This window comes from Pinus tabuliformis, chromosome 2_1 (genome assembly GCF_031772625.1).
Source record: "Pinus tabuliformis cultivar Carrire ecotype Pingquan chromosome 2_1, CPIR1, whole genome shotgun sequence".
Classification (NCBI taxonomy): Eukaryota; Viridiplantae; Streptophyta; class Pinopsida; order Pinales; family Pinaceae; genus Pinus; species Pinus tabuliformis.
Window position 1 is genome coordinate 792,732,599 of NC_142299.1, and position 18,848 is coordinate 792,751,446.

Below are 18,848 nucleotides of genomic sequence, written 5' to 3' on the forward strand. Positions count from 1 at the left end.
GTTCCACTATTGGGACTAGTGGTTTGACATGGATGTATTGTATAACTGGAACTTACACTTCTTTATATAATAAGAGCCATCATGTTTCATGCATAAGTTGTATTGTATTCTATGCTATTTGGTTTACTCTAAATGATATATGTATTTTTTTTCTTACGCATGCATGTATGGATTATTCTGTGTGAGTATGTATGAATCTTTCTTAACTGTGTTGTTGGTTTAACCATCACTTTGGATTTCTTGCTAACTCGCTTTTCAGTTGGTGATGCATCTTTTCTTGTGTTTCCCTTCCAAGCCAAGTACTATTATAGGTTTCCAAGGGGTGCACTCATCTCAACCCCCATGTGATAGAACCTCTCATGCACCTTCCTTGACTCACTGCAGCTGTCACACCTTTGCTACCAACAGAGTCATCTTACTTGCCTCTCTGTGAAATCACGGTCACAGCATTACCATGTGATGCATTGCTAGGACTCCTACACCAAACAGTATTAGGTCTAATTGGGACTTCTTACGAGGGAGATACCCTTACATGTTGGTGGGTCCAGCACTGTCAGCACTAAGGTATCATTTTCATATGCCATGAGTAGTTTAATATCTTGATCATCTTCATCACTATTAGACATGCCATCACTATCTTCATGAGTATAATAACTTCTATTACCTTCTATATAAATCTTTCCTTTGTCATGAGGGAATTTAGCAGCATAATGACCAACTCTTCCACAAGCAAAGCATTTCAAGGGAATCTTACCTTTGAATCTTTCGAAACCCCGGTGAGGTTTCTTCACAAAGTTTACCTCTTCTTCTTCTGATATATACCCTCATTCTTTCAGATCTCCCTCTACTTTTCCTTTTGCATAAGCTTTGAAAGCGGTTTCTCTGATTTCTGATGGACCTCCTTTCCTCATTTCAAAGATAGTTAAAATTCCATGAAGTTGAACAATAGTAAAAAATTGTAGATCTTGCTTTTCTTCAATGGAAAATACTTTTGACTCAAATTTAGAAGACAAAGGTCTCAAAAGTTTCTCAACTATAGTAGCCTCCTTTATTTATTCACCCATATTTCTCATATGATTTACAATCCCATCTACTCATAAGAAATAACTAGAAATAATTTTATCACTATGCATCTTTAGAGTTTGATACTGGATTTTGAGAGTTTAGAGTTTAGCACGTTTTACCTGGGGCTCTCCTTCATAGCTCTAAATGATTTTGTCCCATATTTCCTTGGCTATGTTGAACTGCATGACTTTGATGAATTCTTATTATGATAGACTTCCCAATAAAGAGTTGAGGGCTTTGGCATTGATTTCATATGATTTATTTTTTGTTGGATCTATGGGACTGCTGCTAGATATTTGTATCATCTTTCCATAATTGCCCAAACATCAGCTCCAAGTGACTGAAGATAAGCTATAGTTCGTGTTTTCCAATATACCAAGTTGTTCCAATTGAATATTGGTGGTCTGATAGATCCCATGCCTTCATGATTGTTCATCTTGAAATATCTCCCTTCAAGCGATCAAGCTTCTTATGAAGGACCTGCTCCGATACCAATTGTTGGAAATAATATTGAGAGGGGGGCATGAATTAGTATTATCAACTTAATAAATTTTCCTTTTCATAATCAAATTTATATATGCTACTTCAGTGAAGGGAACTCGCATGTGCATGCAACTGTTCTTAAGGCAACCAACATATATCCAATGAAATTATGATTTAGTTAATTCATCATATGTTGACGTTTAGTCAGTGCATCAACACTTAATTAACCATTTAAACAGTAACCATGTGCAGTATTAACAAAATAATCAATCACACATAAGCAACACACATGAACACCAAGATTTAAGGTGGAAATCCAATGCGGGAGAAAAACCACCTGTTGTTGTCGTCTCTGTCTTCTTTTAATATAAGAAAAACATGTTTACAATCTTGTACTGGTGCAAACTCATACTAGTATGTAGGCACCCACTTGGAGAAGGCTACAACCTTCTCTAGTTCTCCATATTCTACTGGAAGGGAGCTACAACCCCATAGCTCTTGTACTAACTGATATGTTTACTAGTACATAGGTGCTGGCCTATAGAAGGCTCCAACCTTCACTCATTTTCCAGCTACTACTGGAAGGGAGATCCAAACCCCTGGCTCTTGTACTGGCCGATATGTTTACCATTACGTAGGCACTGACCTACAGAAGGATACAACCTTCTCTCTTCCTCCAAGGACCACATTTCATAAATTTTCAGACTAGATAATTTTGGTACACAACAACACATTATGAAGGACACGTTTTATCCAATTTTCATAATGGACCCATCAACAACATTGAAGCTCAAAATCAATCACCACTGCAATACAACCAATCACTGAAAATCCATCATCACTAAAGAAAATCACAATCAATCAATCTAAACCTTTAGAACACTGTCACCAAAACACAGTCACCAGAACACAGTGCAGAACCCAAAACTTTGCATCAACAACCAAAACCAACTGCAACTTCAAACATCATATTTCATAATGTATACCTACTTTGAAGTACTAAACCAACGTGTATATGCACCTTCACCAAGGCGAACCAGCGTATAGATATGAAAATACTAACTTAAAACTTCCAAACTATTCCAGACTACAATCATACCTAGACCATAACATTTCCAGAATAAAACATGCATAAGCAATCAGATATATCCCAACCAATATCAACTCATACAATCATAAGTCATTTCAGGTCTCATGATCCTGATCCAACATTGTATCCAAGGTGCGCAAAATATTTCAGATCATATCATAATCATAGCCCTTGTAGCATAAAATATACTTCAGATAGAAGTATTCCTGAGAAACCCTTTCACTTGCACACCTGGCCCTTTGATCTTCTCCTCCTTATATAGTTTTGGCCTTTCTCAATACCTCGGACCAAAACAACACTTAGAGCCTGTGGTATACTTGGATGGGATCAAATAGTCTTTACTTTGCTCAATATTATGGGCTAATACCATGGTATTGACCCTTGGTATTCTTTACTCTTGAATTTCCTTGGTTTTCCAACTCATACGCGCTTTTCCTCTTGCGAAAGTGCATGCATACTTATACGCGCCTTTTTTCTGTGGACCCATGTGTATACGCTACTTGGACAAAGTGAACCAGTGTATACTTCTTAAACCATTCTCTTTCTTCAATCTCTCGATTCTGATATGTAATCCTTTGTTGTTAACCTATTGCACTCTGAAATGTCATCTATTTGAGTTGCCATCAAGGAAAACCCCTGTATCATAATGCCAACAGGAACTACAACTGACCTAGTAAATGTGCATTTAACCCTTCCTGTTCTTGATATTGAGACAAATAGTAGGATTAATCCACCCCCTTGCTCTTTACATGCACTGTCTCTTCTCCTTTAGAGATGAAATCATCTTCATGGAGAGAGGAATGGGAGTCTTCATGATGGTCCCAATTTGATGGTAGGTCTTCACGTTTCTGTTTATTTTGACATTAATATGATAAAAGAAATTCCTACTACAATAATGTAGACAATGGAAAACAAAGATTCATTTAACATGAACATATATGTGTCCTACAAGGAGGATTCATTGCGTCCTTTTAGACACATAAGCCAGAGTGTAGAGAAAAAAGAAGACCTTATAGCTTCAACATAAAGGAGTAGGATTATTACTAAATACCTCCAGGAAAAAACTCATATTATTAATAGGAATCACAACAATGAAATGACATATAAGGTAGGAGTAATACTTACATTTTAATAGTAAAACTAGAAATTGAGGTGGGGAATCGAAAGTTCCACCCAACCACATATGAGCTCCAGCCAAATTCACTTGTAGTTGTCACCCCCGAGCTAGATTCTAGAGTGTGAGTGTGAATTTCTTGTGGGATGAGACTCTAGAGGACAATCCTCTCCACCTTTAGCCACATTCATGGGAATCGAACTATGCCACATTATTTAGAATCAAACCACTACTCCTCCAATATTGAACTATCCTCTGTTCCATGATTGTATTTAATAATTCATCATGCTAAGATTCCTCATCTCATTCTAAGAGAGTATTAACCCCACCTAGAATTATTTAGATGCAAACTAAATCTCCTCCTGTACTTGACTTCCTCCCCAATGTAGTAATACAAGATTATGCTTAGAAGATGAAGGAGATTCCCCCTCCTCTTGTTGCCTCCCCTCCAAGGCCAGGAAAGAAAATGAAGTCATCCTACCCTCCTTCTTACAATAGTTATTTGATTCCATTTCCCATTGTTGTTTCCAAACCTTACCCAAATCATGTGAGCCAATCAAAACTGCTCCAACTGTACCTTATTTTTTCTAATTTTTTTTCATTTGCTAGCCTTGTCATCTATAGTATTTTTTATGTGAACTCGAAAAGCCTTGTAGGTCAATCACCATAAAACCACATATCAACCTCTATGGCTACCACCAAACTATTTCCCATCCAATAGGTTTTCCACCTCAACTCTAGAATCTATGTCCCCAACTCAACTAATTTAGTTTGATTAAGGTTACAATGTTGATAATAAGAGAAAATGTAACTCAACTATTACAATTTTCTAGTTTTATTAGGACCTTTTTATGATCAAGTTAAAATTGCATGCATGTAGGTCAGTTCCTCAAGGTGATAGAAAACCCAACCCCTTCCCTAGCTCAATTACATTCCCTAATTCAAGTTTGGGAAGTAATTTGTTGTAGAAATTGTGTCACAATCAAATGGAATAATGTGAGTTTTAATTTTTTACTACAATCATAGTTTAAGTTTAAGGGAGGTTGTGATTTGATTAGCCAAGGGTATAAGGATATAAATAATGAGAATGAAACTTCCATATATAGTCCCTTTTAGCTACAAACGTTTTTCAAAACACATAAAAAAAATATTTTTCTTATTGTTGAGCATGAATTTAGGGCATGGATGGCTTTAGAGGACATCTACTAGAAATTCATGAGAAAATTAGAATTAGTGCTACACCCTCATAACACTATAAAGATGAAAAAGATTCCTATGAATATAAAAGTTAATGCCACATTAGTATCCATATGAATATCCTACTTTCATGGCACTTGGTAGAAGATTTAACTTCCATTGTTATTTATTACAATTTCATACGATTTTGATGCTCTAACTTTCAGGCTAGAGTCAAGATTGTGCTAATGCCTTACATATATTCTCTTGTAATTATGGTTGCAACTTATTATCAATGAAACCATTCATTCTGATCTGAATTTATGAAGGAAAAAAATGAAGTAAACAGAAAAAAAAAAGTTACAATGAAAACATAACTTCCATTCATTAATAACAAAGTACCAAAAACTATTTACATGCATAATGGAAATAAACTAGCTCAGATGATGATAGCTTATCTTTGAGAAGAGATGTGGTGGCTACATGCCTTTTGAATTGTTTTACAATGAGGATTGGAGGATTATTTATATTAAGAAACAATGGAAAACCTTAAACATCCAAATACCTAACCCTAGGAGATGAAGCGCCATAACTCTATGGACCCCGTTAGGGTAAATTGGTACATCAAATTCTTGGGGTCGTAACTTTGGAATATGATATCTATTTGATGCATAAAATACCTCATTAGAAATATCTATATGAGGAATACAAATTTCAATTGAAACCCCCTACTAAGTGTAATTGTCTTGCGCATGTTCTAAAAAAATGCCATTTAGGGCTTCAAAATGGCTCCAGAAGTTCAGAACCCAAAAAACTACCAAAAATAGTAAATTGTGCTACAATTAAGGAAACTAAAAGTCAAAATGTTGGGGGTCCAATTGGAATAGGAAGGTGGCCACCAATATGCACTTGGATTATTCCTTCCCCCTTGGGAAGAAATGGTCCCCATTGATTTGAGTTCCTCCATGAAATGTGGAAACCTTTACTGAACTTGGTCCCTAGTGAGCCACTTTCTTTGGTGCAAGAGCTGGTAAGCTTTGACAACTTGATACAGTTGGATATTCTATTAGTGAGTTTTTTTATCTATGTGTTCATGATCTAATTAGTTGTGGCATCTTCCATGCAGTCTAGGTTGAGCTCTGTTGGTGTTAGTTGTTCTGCAATGTATGATGTCTCCAACAATGGTGGAAAGTATGACTGAAGGCGGTCCAGATTGAACATTGGGTGCAAGCCAAGGAAAGGGGGAATGCTAAGCTCAAAAGCATTGTCTCCCACAACTGTGGTGATGGTTTAAGGCTTGTATGAAAGTCGTCATAGTTTTCAATGAGCTCTGTCAATGCGTTATTTCTAATAATGAACCAAACTTTGTTTCCCACCAGAAACTTATGTGGCACCTGATGTTGATCATGTCGCTACTTTTACTTTGCATTGGACCTATCCAAGATATCGTGCACCTATTTGTAGACATGTTAGATGCATTCAATAAATGTGGTTTCTATATCAGCCTTGAATTGTACATGTGCGGATTCTATCTGTGTAGTCACATGAGGCATGGAAACATCAATCAGACACAATGGTTGAAATACTAGACCCACTTGAAAGGGACTATTACTAGTCGAGCTATGGAGATATATATTATAACTGTGCTGCAAATAAGGAAGGCTCTCATCCCAGGTTTGTGGATGCTTGGAGATATACATCCATAGTATGTGCACTATCATCCTATTGATGACCTTAGTCTGGCCATCATTATGGGGATGGAATGAAGCGAACTTGGTGAGATTGGTGTCCAATATTGTCCTGAGGATTGACTGAAATGTGCTCAGGAACTTACTATCCTAGTTTGATATAATGGTTTGTGAGATCCCAAAATATGCCCACACTCATTCAAAGAAGAGTTTCTAAATGTATTATGTTGCGATACTCTTCTTGCAAGCCACCAATATAGCAATCTTGAAAAATATTTCCACAACCACAAATACACAGTCATTCCCATGATTGGTAGAAGGGAGGCCAAAAAAATAATCCATGGAGACAGATTCCTAGTGTTGGCTGAGAGTAGAAAGATGAGTGTATAGGCCTTGCTTCTTGATGGATTCCTTGGAAATGGAATAAGAAATGCATGATCTGATATATTTTCCAACATTTTGTTAGAGTCTTGGCCAATAAAAATACTTTTATAGTATGACCACAATTTTCTCCACACCAATGTGTCCTGCAACCCAACTATAGTGTGCCTCCATAATCATTTTCGCACTGTTTCTTAAAGGAACACAAAGGTGGCCCATGTAGCATAATAATGTGTCTTGGAGATGGAAATCTAGACCTTGCTTGCCATCCACTAACATCTAGTATGTGGTGGTGAATTCTATATCATTCTTGTATAGTTACATCCATCCAGAGGTCTTGTGGCCACAAGAGTTGAGAACAATAATTACTACTACAACTGGTGGTGGACTAAGGAAAGCTATTACATGATTTTTTCTTTACTTTTCGTATTTAATGTTCAATTGGAATTGTTGCAGATATGTAGACCACTTCTGATGGTGATCATTTTGCAACTTCCCTTGTGTTTGTATAAATTGAAGAGGTCAGTGATCTGTGTGGATGACCATTTCCTTCCATATAATGGAATTTTTCCATTGCTAGCAAGGCTACACAATAGAATACATATATTTGTAATAGGTGAAGGTTTTAACCTTGTACATAAAGTACTTGTAAATGAATTCTTAAAACAAAAACATATACAATGGCGAGAACATAAAACAAATACACATATTTTCCCATGGATCCTAAAACCGGGAGTATTAGATTGATTTTTCATTATGTTCCTTTCAATGTTACAATGCATATATATAGACGCCAAAGAATTCATAAATCCTTATCCACTAACCCTAGATTAGAACATAATCATATTTCCCTTTATTGGATCTACAAATACCATGGGAAAAAACCACCCCGCCCAAAAAAACCATGGGTGAAAACCATGTGCAAAACCATGGGTAAGTCCATCCACCATCTTTGGGGGTACCCCCCATCCTTGTGTTCACATAAAATAAAAATAAAAAATCTAGGGAACTATGCCAGACCCCATGACACATGGAAATAATATAACACATATCCAACATTCTCCCACTTGTTGTTTTATTTCCACACAAGGGGTCATAGGAGAGCTTAGTTATTGGTCCAAGGTTACAATGCCCATTATTTTTAATTCTCTACACCAAGAAAAATTCTCAGTGATCATATACTTTATCAGTACATCTACAACATCCTTTAGGGTGTCCACCTTTACCATCAACACCTTTTTATCTTCAGTAATATCCCTCACAAAGTGATACTAAACATCAATGTGCTTTGTCTTTGAATGATAAGAAGGGTTCTTTGCTAAGAAAATTGTAGTTTTGCTATCACAATCTATATGTATAGCTTGTTATACAAACCCCATACCTGAACACAATATCTACAACCAAAATTCTTCCCTTCTTGCATGAGTGCCTACCATATATTCATCATTTGCAGTTGAAAGTTTCGCTACAAACTGTCTTTTACCCATCTAAATAACTTCTCCTCCAAAGAAGTTAAACACATACCCACTTGTAGATCTTCTCTGATCCAAATCTTCTGCCGATTTTGCATCAACATAGCCATGTATGTCCAAAAATATATCCAATCCTCGTCTTCCTTTGTAGCAGGGACCATAATCACTAGTGCCACACAAATACCTCAAAACCTGATTCACTATTGTCCAATGTTCCTTCCTTGGTTTTGACATAGACCTATTCAATACTCCCATTGCATGCACAATGTATTATTTGGTACAAACCATTGCATACATTAGGATACCAGCTGCACTAACATATGGAACATGGGATTTGTCCTCTCCCTCTTCCCATGTCTTCAAACATTGATAATTTTACACCTACAAGAATATGAACCTTCACTAGTTTGTTATCCTTCATATTAAACCTATGCAATATTGTCTCAACATACTTCTTCTATTTTATCAAGAGCATCCTCTTTTCCCTATCTCATTTAATTTCCATGCCCAAAATATAGTTTGCAGCACGAAAATCCTTCGTGTTGAATTTAGAAGATAACTGGGTCTTCAAATCCTAGATAAATTCTTTCTCATTTCCAATCAACAGTATATCATCCACATATAATACCAAATAAATAACATAGTCGAAAATTAATTTAAAATACACATAGTGATCTACTTTGCTTCTTGTGAAGCCAAGTCCCCATATATATGTATCAAATTTTTGATACCACATCCTTGGTGACTGTTTTAACCCATACATGTACCTTTTTAACCTACATATCAGTTCTTTCTTACCCTTCACCATAAATCCTTCAGGTTTCTTAATGTAAATCTCTTCTTCTAGATCTCCGTGAAGAAATTTTGTCTTCACATCCATCTCTTCTAACTAGAAATCGAAAGTAGCAACAATAGATAAAAATAATCTAATAGAAGCTAACCTAGCAACAAGAGAAAAAATATCACCAAAATCAATTCTCGACACCTAGGAATAACCTTTTGGCTACCAACCGAGCTTTGTGTTTCTCCACCTTGCCTTCTACAATTATATTCTTCTTAAACACCCATTTGCTGCCAATGGGTTTTCTTCCAGTCAGAAAATACACTAGATCCCAATCCTTCCATAGTTTTCCATCCCCTAAATCCACTTCCTCCCTAATAGTTCGAGGATCATCATCAGTAATAGATAAATAAAAATTTGAACAGAAAGAAAATGGACTATACTTATTAGGCTTCCTTCTCTCTTGAACTGATCTTCTCAAAATTGGAGTGTGTGGCTCTTCCTATTCTGATTCTTGTTCTGCTATAGAGTTTGATTCTTCCTCCTTCGGCTCAAAATATATTTTTTCAAGTTCCTTTGGTAGGACTTCATGTTTAATAACATCTTTCACCTCTCTAAACATCACATATCAATTGTACACAACCTTCCTTGTTTATGGGTTCCAAAGCTTATAAGCTTTTAAACCATCCTTATACCCAATAAAGATGCACCTTTCAAATTTACTATCCAACTTGGTTATTTTATCCTTTGGAACATGTACATATGCATCATAGCCAAATACCATCAGATGTGTAAGAGAGGTTTTCTTACTAGTCTATACCTCATGTGGAGTTCTATCCTTTGAAACTCATAAATTTGATCTAATAAATAGGTAACATTTAGTATCCATTACCTCTACCAAGAATTCCTATCCTAACCCGACACCACTTAACATGCTTCTTTCCTTCTCCATCAACATCTTGTTCATACTTTCTGCAACACCATTTTGTTGAGGTTTGTATGGAGTAGTCTTTTGTCATTCTATACCACACTTCTTACAGTAGTATTCAAATTCCTTCTTGCAGAACTCTCCACCATTATCTATCCTCAACACCCTAATCTCCTTCTCTGTCTAATTTTCCACCAAAGCCTTAAATTCTTTAAACCCATCAAAGGATTCGTATTTATTCTTAAGGAAATATATGCATGTATTCCTTGAGAAGTCATCTATAAGTGAGACATAGTACAAAAAAATCCCCAGCAATGGAACCGACACAAGTCTAGAGACATCACTATGCATAAGCTCTAATATCCCTTTCTCCCTCTTGGCACCAAAAGCGAAACTCATTGGATCTCGCTTCCCATATACACAATGTTCACAAAAATCAAAATCTAGAGATAAATTATAAATGTGTTCTACCATACCCTTACCATGTAGTATTCGAAGGTCCTTCTCTCCATTGTGTCCCAAACTTTGATGCGATAACATAGCATTTTCTCCACAGACTAGAAGATTTTCTGCTCCACCTTTAGGAACCAAAAAACTATTACACTAATTAATAAAAATACTTCCCAAGAACTTATAAAAAGTTTCAATTCAAACTCCTCGTATCAATAATAGTTCTCCTCAAGCCATCTTGCAGGTATATTTCTTGAACATTATTTTTACACCTGCATCATCCATCTTTCTTACAAAAAATAGTTTTATGGACAATGTAGGAATATGAAGAAGAGCAGGAACTGTTCTAATCCTTCCACCTTGCAAATTTAGCTTTAATTTTCTAGTTCCTATTATTATATCCTTCCTATCATCCCGTACAAGGACATAATTACCATCATATTTCTCGTACTTGTAGAACCACTCCCTATGGGGAATGAAGTGAAATGATGCACCTGAATCAATCAACCATGCCTCATGAAATACATGTGTACTTGAAGAAGAAGAAAAGTATACATCCCCACTTCATTTGAGGTGGCTTTTACCTCTTTGAAAGGAGAAGCAACAGATCGCTTTCCTTTATCATGAGTTTTAGATCTATGATTCTTTTTGTAGTGGCCCTCCTTTCTGAATTTCTAGCATACCTTTACATATTTTCCTGGAGATTTAGATCTCCCTCTAGATGTAGATCTCCTATTTGAGGACCTTTTTTTTCTGTTCTGGGACCTTCTTCTCACAGACAACGCATCTCCGTTCTGGCTCTTCATATTTTTCCATCTCATGTCCTCTGATAACAAGGATGAGAATATTTCATCAATCTTCAAGGTAGGTGTATTGATACCTATTGTAATAACTAGACTAACCCACGAGTCTGGTAGGGAACACAATATATTAATGCACTTAGCTTCACATAAAATTTTAATATAATAGATAAAAACTATATTACAACAATATTAGAGGCATTTAGATGCTCTGTCACCAAGTCTCCATCCTTCATCCTCAGGTTATACAAATTTTTCCACATGCACAGTTTGTTCACAAGAGACTTAAATTGATTCAAAGTCCCTAACATATCTCACAAAGCCTTTGCTGTAGCCTCCCCTGATACATTCAACAATATTGAATCTCAAAGACACAATGGTATTGTGTTGTTCACTTTCCTATCTAACTTTGCCCAGTCTTCTTCTGCCATTCCTATTGGTGTCAGACCTAGATATACAACAACACATTAATCTCTATCTACCAATAGATCCTCCATATTCCTTCCATAGTTCAAAACTCTGTCAATTTAATTTCTCGATCTCTATCTTTCCATTGTTCTCCATCTTCTTTCACTGCAATAATTGATCCCACAAATATCCCACTATAGCAGGGTCTACCATAGGGCTGATAAAAACCCCTTGATAGTGAAGGTATCCCCTTGAAGCCAAATTTATCTGATACCAAATAAGGGTTTTAACCTTATACAAAAATTACCTGAAAACGAATTCTTAAAAATATATATATATACAAGGGTGAGAACATAAAACAAATACACATATATTTTCCCATGGATCCCAAAACCAACAATGCTGGATTGATTTTTCATTATGTTCCTTTCAATGTTACAATACATATATATACATGTTGAGGCATTCATAAGATCCAAAACACTAGTCCTCGATTAGAACATAATCGTAGTTCCTTTGAACGAATCTACCAATGCGATGGGAAAAAAACCACCGTGCCAAAAAAATCCATGCACGAAAACCATGTGCAAATGCATGGGTAGGTATGCCTGCCATCTTTGGGTATGCCCAAATATTATTAGGTCCACATAAAATAAAAAAAAATTATGGGCACTTCCACGAACACCATGACACGTGGAAATAATATAACACACACCAAACAATATGTGAGGTACTTCTGAATTGTATCGTAAAGTGTCTCACTATGATAGGCCACTGGATGCCCTTGTTGGGTGAGGATTATGCCAATAGCATAGTCAAAGGCATCTATCTCAATTTGAAATGGTTGTTGCAGGTATGGAAATATGAGTATAGGTGCAGAGAAAAGGTGGTGATTCAACTCAAAGAACACATTTTTTTGGGACTCAAACCAAGATAATTTTTCTTTTGCTCAACCATTGGTAACCTAATTCAAAGTCCAAGTGATATGGGAAAATCCCAACATTAACCTCTAATAAAAATTGGCAAGACCCTAAAAGATATGAAGCTATGTTAGAATGGTCGGGGCTAGCCAATCCCAACTGACTTGGATATTGTCTGGATCCACATGAAAACCTTTATCATCTATCATGTAACCCACATATTGGATCTGGATCATGCTAAAGGTGCATTTCTCCAAGTTGGCACATAGTTTTTGCTGTGATGGGGTTTGAAGGAACTGTGGAATATGTTGCAAGTTCTCTTCCTGATGTATTCTAGATATACAACCATAAATGATTTGGTGAAGGGCCACAAGATGTCATCCATCAACCTCATAAAATTTGCAGGGGCATTTGTTAATATGAAAGGCATGACTCACCATTCACAAATTCCCTCCTTGAATTTGAAGGAAGTCGTTCATACATCTATGGGATCTATTGGAACCTAGTGATAACCAAACTTGAAATCTATCTTGCTGAAATACTTAGCCCCATAGAGCTAGTCAACAAGGTCATCAATCTGCAAGATTAGATATCTATTCCTAACAATTATTTTGTTCAGTGACCAACAATCAATGTAGAGCCTCTAGGTCCCATCCTTCTTTTGTACCAGTATAATTGGGCTCCCACAAGGTGAGGAAGTTGGTCAAATGTGCCCTTTTTGAAGTAGCTCCTATATCTATCAATTGATATATTCATTTTCCACAATGGAGCGATGGTATATCTTCCCATTGGGTATAGGTACTTCAAGAGTCATATTAATCGAATGATTGAACTTACAGTGAAATTTTACCCTTGTGGGTGAAGAGAAGATGTTCATATATTCTTCCACAACCTCATCCACCTACTTCTATTGTGCAGAGGAACCCTTCCTCGGGACATGGATGTGGCCATGATCTTCCCTTACTTTGAGAGAGAATAAGAAAGAAAACAAATTTCCCGATCTAGGAGATGATCTTACAAAATTGCTTAGTAGGGATCAAAGAGAAAGAAGTAGGTGGGGCTACCTCTGGTATTCTGTAAAACTTATTTCCCAATGTAATAATAATAGTGTGAGGCTTGGACTCATACATAGCATCACACTTCCATAAGTATGGTTTTCCTAATAACACATCACAAAATTCAAGAGGATCAATGTCACACAGTACCTCATTCGTGAAGGGTTTGATGATGTAGGGAAGACGACACTGTTGGATGACATTGAGATCTCATCCTTAGTGAAACCACCTAATAGTGTATGGTTGCCAGTGTGGTGTGGTCGGTAGGCCCAACTACTTAACAACCTCTAATCAGATGAGGTTATTTTGGCTCCCACTCTCGACAATGAAATACAATGGATACACCTTCACCCATATGCATGAGTGGAAGAGACACTCCTTCCTCTGGATATTTGGGTTTGATCTTCTAGACCTCGGTGGTGGGAATGGTGGTTCTGAGATATGCATAAATAATATGCTTCTATTTATCATTCCCCTTTTCAGAGACCGACTCAAATTCAAAACATGCATCTGACTCTGAATCCTTCAGCTCGGCTGCTAGTGACACTCACTTGTGTTGTGAGTGGGGCTCTTGTGGAGTCCACACCACTTCCCTGTGTCCTTATTTTAATTTGTGGTTCTATTATCTACTGGCATCTTCAAGGGGTTGTCCTAGGTCAACCTGCGTTAACTTTGTCCTTTGTTCTATAGTTTGGGGGTTCCTTTTCCTTGCTTTGGATTCGAAGATCCAAAGCCATTCTTCTTGTGTTTAAATTTATGCTTGATCTTGACAATGTATCAGTAGGCAGTGCCAAGTGAGGACATGTCTAGTAACTCCATCTCATCCTGGATATATTGTGTAGACAGTCGTTGTACTTGAGTACTAGGCGATACGCAAAATCCATAATACTCAACTTTGTGCGAAGGATATGAAAAATATATGTGAAATCTAGCATGTCTTGGTCTCTTACCTACTGCAGTGTGGTCCATTTTATGTACTTATCTTCATAGCTACCAATAGGGTAACATTATTCCTTTATGGCGCATTCGAAAGAATTCAAAGTGGGTGTGGGTGAAAATAGTGAGGATTCCCTCTCATCCCTCTACTCATAGTAGGTCTCCCACTAGTCCTTGTCATGGGAGGCAACTTTGAGGAGTGAAAAATTAATATTTTCCCTATTCGAAAAATCATGAACTGAAAAATATCCTCCCAATAGATTTAACCATTTAACTACAACATCTGTATTATGCATCTATCTGGCCTTTAAATATGGGAATTTCAAAATCGAACTATACCTTAAAGGGAGTGGTGCATCCAAGGTGGATGTTGGATGAAGATGTGTCGCCTCTCGGCATCCACTAAAGGATTTGGGAAAAATTTTCCATCATCTTATTCATTTGTCGCTCGATGGCTTCTTTAAGCAATATTTTGAAAGGATATCCTACTCCCTCATTTTTCTTTTCTTCCACCATGGGAGGTTGTCAGGGTCGGAAAGGCCAGCCTTGCAAAGGTTCAACCAGTTCAAGCCCTAAATCCTTATACCCTGATCTCCTTGGGGACATGTATAGAAAAATAGAGAAATATCATATCGCTCTGATACCACTAATCTAAATTTATAAATGAAAAAAATGAGATGTAGATAGAAATAGAAACATAGATCTACAACAAAAACATAACTTCAATTCATTAATAAAAAAAGTATTGAAAATTGTTTACATGTAGAATGGAAATAAACTAGCTCGGGCGATCGTAGCTTATCAATGAGGAGAGATGTGGTGGCTATATGCCTTCTAAACTGTATTATGATTAGGATTGGATGGTTATTTATTATTGAGAAATAATGGAAAACCCTAAACATCCAAAACACTGGCCCTAGGAGATGAAGCACCAAAAGTTTGTGGACCCCGTTGGGATAAATTGTTACATCAACTTCTTGGGGTCATAACTTTGGCATACAATCTTCATTTGATGCATACGATACCTTTGCTAGAAAATCCATCCAAGGACTAAAAATTTCTATTGCAAGCCCCTACCACAAGCTACAAGTTTTCCCACTTTCCAAAGGAATGTTGTTTAGGGCCTAAAAATGACTCTAGAAGCTCAAAACTCGAAAAATGGCCAAAAATAGTAAATTGTGCTACAATTATGGAAACTAAAAGAAGCAATGTTAGGGTTCCAAGTGGAATAGGTGAGTGGCAACCAATATCCATCTTGATCACATTCTATGGAGGGAGAGCTTTTAAGTAATTGTTTAGCTTACAAACATTTCTAACGAGATCACTGGCAAGTCATTTCAGGTATGGTATATAAGTAGTCCCCAACATTAACACATTATTATTTATGTATGTTGTAATCATGGCTTTTATTTTGAATGAAACTTTATTTGATTCTATGAACACATGGTTTTCTTTTCTCTCCATGGTAATCATGTTGTATTTGCATTGGGATGTCTCAATGGTGTTGAAATGGTATTGAAGGATATTGCCTATCTAGTGAAATTGGGTAGCGGAGTTGCAGCAACTATAGTGTACCTCCAAAAGACCACTCCCTTGATACCATCAAGGGTGTGATATTTATATAATTTAGCTAAGGACAAAAAACTTATCGGTTCACCTTAAATTCAAAGGTCGGATCATCACAACATCGCACATGTAAATGATGCAATCAACCTACACCATAGTTAATTATAGAACTTAAAAATAAAACTCACATTTTCCAATTACCCTATTACTTCCCTTTTCTTCTAATATATCAGCCCTAGTCAATTTTCTTCCTGGATATGACCAATAGTTAAGTAGTACACCAATATTTAAGTAGTAGGTGTACATATATTTGAAATTTACTCTAACAAAATGTAGTTATAAGATACATTTTCTATGTTGTGTATGATATTAGTTATTATTAGAAATGAAAATGAAGTTACATTATACTATACAACTAAAAAAAATAGAATACACTGAATACTTTTTTATAAACGTATTTCTATATTTGAACATTGTGAAAATGAAAGTATGGAAATTATTATGGTTTTCATTAATTGAGGAGACTTGAAGAATAGTTAAATTATGAAATTGAGTAAAAATATTTTATATTATTAAGGTTATTTTCCTTTGTATCGCAAATTTTATAAATTCAATGACACGAGTCACTTTGATAATACTACTACAAGAAAGGGGGTTTTAAGACTTTAATTTAAGATGAGATAACTTTTTTTTTCTACTTACATGAGTTCTTATGTCTCCAGCAAGGAGCAAAAGTAAGCAACAAACCAACCCTTGGGAAGTTAGTTCACCCAATACAACAAGCACCATTCAACGAGGTGTATAACCCGCTTGTAATAATACAAGCTACTAGATATCAGTAATTCAAATTCCAGAATGAGCGAAGGAGAAAAACGTCAAGTCTGAAAGGTGGAATAACAACCAACCTAAGCTAGTACCCATTCACCTAACCTTATCCAAACTTACAATGTTAGGAAGACAGAAAAGGGATATAGGGCACATGGTAAGGCTAAGGATAAGGATGAATGTTATTATATTATGTTGGATCTCTCATAAAATCAGAATGCAATGGCCTATAAGGGAAATTCATGAGGTTGGAATTCATCTAGCTCCCACTTAGAATATTTTCATCAAGATCAAGGCACTAGACTTTGTGAACACCTCTAGTAGAGTATAGGAAAAGAGGACTAGAAGAAGGTTGTATTGGTTGAACCCCTCCAACTGGATCATGTTGAGGCCTCAAGAAAGTATGTTATTGCAGAGTTTTCCCCAATGGATCATGAAAATTATTCACAAGAGGTTGCTTCCAAGAGAAGATCCCATGGGCTTGATCATATATTGTCCGAGAATGAACAACACTTACTAGGTTTTCCATAAATTTACTATCAAAAACATGTTCACCAACCATAGGAGGCTAGGAGGGACACATCCATTTAGTAACATATTAATTGTCCTTTGTACAAAATGATATCTAAGGAGAGGTTCTTTTGCAAAGGTACTCAAACCTTGATTTTATCCACTAGAGTATGCAAACAGAGTTGCAGGTGGTATTAAGGGATCACTTACCGAGCTTTAAAGTTGAGGAGGTTGTTGTATAAGGTTGTTTCTAGTAGTCTAATTCATTCGTTGAGATTGGACAAGTGGGTGTTTGGATGGAGTTGTAGCTCTAGGATTTTTGGAATTTTTTGTCTCGTTTACAACTTCATATGGTGGCCAACCAGAAGAAATATTAGGAAATCATTTCTTTAAACAAAATATTCTTTGCATAGAATGTACAAGAAAAAATGAGAGGATCCCACAATGATCAATTTACAAATCTATTAAACAATAATAAGTATTTCTACATACCTAAGATTAATTCCTCAATCCATTTTCATTGTTCAAATTGTGTTGCAAGTGACTACTAGGGCCTTCTCTCTTCGTTTTGTTGACAAGATCTTGTTGTGTGATATCCCATGGCTTGATATTTTATGTAATTCAATGTGAATTTGTGTGTTTTTGGTTAAGGGTGTTAGTTTAAAATACATTTGAAACTTATGGATAATAACTCATTATAAATTTGTAATTATGATGTTTTATTTCTGTAAATAAAGAAAATATGGAGAATTAGTTTTGAGTACAAATGGATGAAAGAGATGAGGTTGTGAATTATTGCAGTATATTTATTACCCATCAATAATTCATAGGCATCTAATCTGGATGATTAGATTTATTAAGGAATTATGTTATGGACAAGTAATTATTTCCTAAAAGACAGGGAATTGTCTTTTGGAGTGGGAAATAGAAGCTCATTAATGAGGTGATAACTACCTGCCACCTATTGGTGATGTGGAGGTAGTTATTAACCACCAAAAGAGTGGTAGATGGGGTTTTTTATAAAAATATTTTCTCTACTTTATTTTGTCTCATTCTAAGAGGAGAAGAAACTGAAGAGAACTAAGAAAATAAATATCAAAAGAAATTGTCAGGCCTATTATGCTTAAGGGGATGTTGGTTATTTGCAGTTTCAAGGTTGGGAGAGCCAAGTACTTGATTATTAATTCTCCGTAAAAAAAA

The 18,848-nt window shown here is 36.1% G+C and overlaps 1 pseudogene; it reads left to right on the forward strand.

Annotated features, from left to right (window-relative positions):
- The window catches only part of LOC149202980 (serine--glyoxylate aminotransferase-like), a 69,600-nt pseudogene extending 53,239 nt beyond the window's left edge, over window positions 1–16,361 (forward strand).
- Window positions 16,362–18,848: the final 2,487 nt, after the last annotated feature.